This window comes from Camelina sativa, chromosome 14 (assembly GCF_000633955.1).
Source record: "Camelina sativa cultivar DH55 chromosome 14, Cs, whole genome shotgun sequence".
Classification (NCBI taxonomy): domain Eukaryota; kingdom Viridiplantae; phylum Streptophyta; class Magnoliopsida; order Brassicales; family Brassicaceae; genus Camelina; species Camelina sativa.
Genome location: NC_025698.1, coordinates 26452605 through 26457815, shown reverse-complemented (window position 1 = coordinate 26457815; position 5211 = coordinate 26452605). Strand labels below are relative to the sequence as shown.

Here is a 5211-nt window from a genome sequence, read left to right as displayed (position 1 = left end):
TCCTGTACCTATAAGACGCGATGCCATCAAAACTTTGACAAGAGTAATCCCGTGTGTCCAGGTTAGGAGCTTTGTTTATTTATTTTGCGTTATTTATTATCTTCTTTCCTTATGCTGATCCAAAAAAAAAAAGCTTCTTACACCACCTTAGGAGCTTTGTTTATTTATTTTGCGTTATTTATTATCTTCTTTCCTTATGCTGATCCAAAAAAAAAAAGCTTCTTACACCACCTTTTTAATTATCGGTATATATCCTCAGGTTACTGGTCATATCTCCGCTCTCGTGCATCACTTGAAGCTGGTATTAGATGGGTGAGTTATGCTGATTTCACTACCTGGAAATAGTGCATTGTTTGCTTTTTCGCAAGGTCTTTCGACAATACTTCTTTAAAACTTAGGCATTGTGTCTCTATCTGATTTTATCTGAAATGATTTGGTTCATTCGATTAAGGATAGTGGATTTGAAATGAGAAATCCATTGCATCCTAGAGTTGGCAATGCATTATCAATAAAGGATTTTCAACTCATTAGCTTTCATTTCGTCATTGCTTACTATTACAAATCTGTTTTCCATGAGTTGTTTTGCTAAGTTACAAATTTGTCTGGCTATAAGCATTTGTTTTTTAGAACTTCGCAGATGTTAGTAAATTTCTTTATGTTATGAATCTTTTATGCCATTATTAACGTGACTCAATTGTTTTCTGTTGTATTTTCATATCATATTTTTCGAAACTTACTCATGATTTCAGTTTGTATAAATTTTCTTGTGCGGTATTTTCTGAAATCGCAGGAAGAATGATGAGTTGCGGAAGGATGCTGTTGACGCACTATGCTGTTTGGCTCATGCACTTGGAGAGGACTTCACCATATTCATTGAATCAATTCACAAGCTTTTGCTGAAGCATCGATTACGGGTTTTGCATCAAACTATCTTTTAAATAAAATAGCATTTGCAGTACAAAAAACTTTTATCCTGTAGGTGCATTGCCGGCCCAACATTAATGAGGACCCTACACAAAATTTAAAAAATGTGTCTTTTTCATCTATGATAAAAGTTATAGGTTTTCTATAAAAGGCCACCACTTGATATTTTAAAGCCTTTTACATATCCTACAAATGAAAAAGGTCTTTTACATGTAAATAAAAAAAGCTTTATACATATCCTTTAAAAAAAAGGCCTTTTGTTTAACAGATTTTTAAATGAAATAGGCTTCTAAAATTTTAGGCCGAATCTTTGGCTTCACTTACTTCCTCTGTGGGCCGGGCGTGTGTAGATGTATAAATTTCATTATTGTATATTTCTGTATGTAAAATCTCACTTTACAACATTTTTGCAGCATAAAGAATTTGGGGAAATTCATGCTCGCTGGCTGAGACGTGAACCGTTGATTGTAGTAGCTTCAACTGCAACTCAACAATTAAGTAGGCGACTACCAGTTGAGGTTATCAGGGATCCTGTAATTGAGAATGAGATCGATCCTTTCGAAGAAGGAAATGACAGGAACCATCAGGTACTCTTTTCTGTATTCTTGATGTATTAAAACAAACGCTGCAACTGATGTACAAAAGTTTTCTGAATAAATTTTACATTTTATTCAAAAAAAAAAATAAATAAAAAAAATTTTGTTATCAATATCAATTGTAATTATACTCTTAACATTGTAAAATTTTTGGTATCAATTGCAACGAGTTTGTAAAGATGCCCCCTATGTTTCCTCTTCTCTATGGACTATATATGTATGCTTGATTTAACATGATCCTCTAGTAAAATTTCTTTAGTCTTTGTTTGTTTTGAAACAGCTAAAATTGTCACTTATGGCTTTGATGATCTGTTGAACAGGTTAATGATGGTAGACTGCGTACAGCTGGAGAAGCTTCTCAATGAAGCACCAAGGAAGACTGGGAGGAATGGATGAGACATTTTAGTATTGAATAACTTAAAGAGTCTCCCTCTCCAGCTTTAAGAACTTGCGCAAAACTTGCTCAGTTGCAGGTGTTTAATCTATACTCTTTCTTTTCCTCTCGTAAAAGAATATGCATTTTAATGATCGTGTTTTGCAGCCATTTGTCGGGAGAGAATTGTTTGCTGCTGGCTTTGTCAGTTGCTGGGCACAGCTAAACGAGTCTAGCCAAAAGCAGTTAGTTAGGAGCTTGGAAATGGCCTTTTCATCTCCAAATATCCCTCCAGAGATTTTAGCAACACTACTCAATTTGATATGTTCTTCGTTAAATTTAAAGAAAACTTAAACAGGACAGCCGTTAATTGAGTCACTGGCTATAATGAACAGCAAACTTGTTTCCTGTAGCTATGGACTATGGATGTGCTTATTGAGTGCTTGTGTTTTAGCTTAGGCAATAATAGTGTTCAGTAATGAGTTGACTACATCTTCCCAGACTAGAACAAAAAGTGCTTAGGTCACCATTTCGTTAGTGATTGCACCTCTTAGCCATTCTACTGGAAGGATGTAAAACACGTTTTTTTGTTGCTAAAACCATAAATCGAACAATCTGTGAGTGTTCATGGAAACATGATATGTAACTTTTATTTAATCTATTATTAATCCAAATTTCTGCTTTATACTCTTTCGTTTAACCTATATTATGGTAGGTTGGATAAAGAATCATACATTTAGAATAAAACCAACCTACCTTTATGAGTGATCCTGTTGCTTGTTCCTGTCACTTGTGCTTGATTATATCATTACTCTTCTTAGGCAGAGTTTATGGAACATGATGAGAAGCCTCTTCCCATTGATATTCGTCTTCTGGGGGCACTAGCTGAAAAGGTTTGCGTCATGAATTCCCTAGTTAAATTAGCTTTGGTACCTCTTTTAGTATCATATCAAGCATTCATCCGATTTTCTTGGTAATGGTGCAATTTCCTACTTTGTAGTGTCGTGTTTTTGCAAAAGCTCTGCATTATAAAGAGATGGAATTTGAAGGTCCACGATCCAGGAGGATGGATGCGAACCCAGTTGCTGTTGTCGAGGCTCTTATACACATAAATAATCAGTTACACCAGCATGAGGTACACTGTATTTTGTATCCTATTTCGCCCATCTCACTCACTATCTTTGATATTTGTCATTATTGATGGTTTGGGATTCTTTTTCATAGGCTGCTGTCGGCATACTAACCTATGCTCAACAACATCTTGATGTGCAATTAAAAGAATCATGGTAACATGAATTTCTGAATCATGATGCTTATTTTGGGTTCTGTTTGATAGGCACGCGGAAACAAGATTGTGGTAGCATTCTTTGATCCTAATCAGTTGAAAAGCGCTAACGTGTTTTTTTCTAGGTATGAGAAGCTGCAGCGGTGGGACGATGCACTCAAAGCGTACACTTTGAAAGCATCTCAAACATCAAATCCTCATCTTGTATTAGAAGCCACACTAGGTCTGTGATCACCCACATTATTGGCGGGATTTACTGGGGTTTTTTTTTTTCTTCTGTAATGTTTTTTCTAAGTAGTTATGTGGGCATTTCTGGTCGATATTCAGTTAGTAGTTCAAAGAGAATTGTGGCTCACGACATTTTTACAAGTTAGCAGAACAAAAACTCAATGCATATTTTTCCAATCTAACATTTTCAGTTGAACATAGATATGATGCTTCGTTTTTCCTTTTCATGAAATGTCCTGAGTCTATAGCTTATTATTGACCACGATGTAGGACAAATGAGATGTCTTGCTGCCCTTGCACGATGGGAAGAACTCAACAATCTCTGCAAAGAGTACTGGAGTCCTGCTGAGCCATCTGCGCGTTTGGAAATGGCACCAATGGTTGGTAACTTCTACTTATGCTACATTTGGTGATACAGCTACATAGTTACATAAATATCTGTTTGCAATCATACTAGGCTGCAAATGCTGCGTGGAATATGGGAGAGTGGGATCAAATGGCGGAATATGTGTCTCGGTTAGATGATGGCGATGAAACAAAGCTTCGGGGTTTAGCAAGCCCTGCTTCTAGTGGTGATGGGAGCAGTAGTGGCACATTCTTCAGGGCTGTTCTATTAGTTCGAAGGGCAAAGGTACACTTAAACCTTGTACTTTAAATCATATCTGGCTTACTTATAATCTATTTGCAGACACTTATTTCTGCATATCTGTGCCTGTGGATATTTTTCTTTCCTTTTTAGTACGACGAGGCTCGTGAATATGTGGAAAGAGCTAGAAAATGTCTCGCCACAGAACTTGCAGCGCTGGTAGGATTTCTTCCCTTTCTGGCAGTATTCTCGTATTAAGTTTTGTTGTGAATAAAGGGAACAAAAGTATATCAGGAAGAGTATTTGTAATTAGTCTCATCCTTTTCCATTATGTCCTTGAAATTTATTTGAGTACGCCATGGGGTGTTGGAAGTAGGAAGATATATTTTTGACTTCTTAGTTACATGTTGGGCTCTATATAAACAACATTTTGTGCATGTTATCGTTGGCTCCTGCTATAGAAGCATCATATGATCACCACAGTTACCTTGTTAGTCGCTCACTTAGACTGAAAAACTTGTAAATGTCTCTGTTTTTCTGTATTTGCGCTTTCTACAGGTTTTGGAGAGCTACGAGCGTGCATACAGCAATATGGTTCGTGTTCAGCAGCTATCAGAACTAGAGGAGGTTAGATCTCAATTATTGATGATCCCTTCTCCTGGATACCCTCCCTAACCACCTAGGTTTGAAGGGGAAACAGGAGAAAAGTCTAAATGTTTATTTGATCATATTTTGTATACATTTACATGATGAATTTTTCTTGTTGTTTTTTTTCTCCTGTTGTATCGATAATAGGTAATTGAATATTATACGCTGCCTGTGGGAAATACTATTGCTGAAGAACGGAGAGCTCAAATCCGTAATATGTGGACTCAGCGGATTCAGGGATCCAAGCGTAATGTGGAGGTATGTTATTTCTTAAGTTACCATGTTAGTTGAACCACTGAGTGAATGACAAGTCATTTAGTATTCTAAGCATCAAATATTGCGATATGGTGACTTTAGTAAATGAATCTTCCCTACGATCAAATTGAATTTTTTTTTAAGGTTTGATGTATTAATTTTCCTTCTGTTGATTTATATAAAGTAAAGTAGCTTCTCACTAGACTATTAGTCAGAGCCTGAATCATCATAGGCGCATAAAAAACTATCCAAACAATGAAAGTCACTGGCATTTTATGAAGTGATCTCAGTTGTTCTTTATAAATATGCTTTCTTA

At 36.2% G+C, this 5211-nt stretch overlaps 1 pseudogene; it reads left to right on the top strand.

The window, feature by feature from the left end:
- The window catches only part of LOC104744005, a 17641-nt pseudogene that overhangs the window by 5637 nt on the left and 6793 nt on the right, over nt 1–5211 (top strand).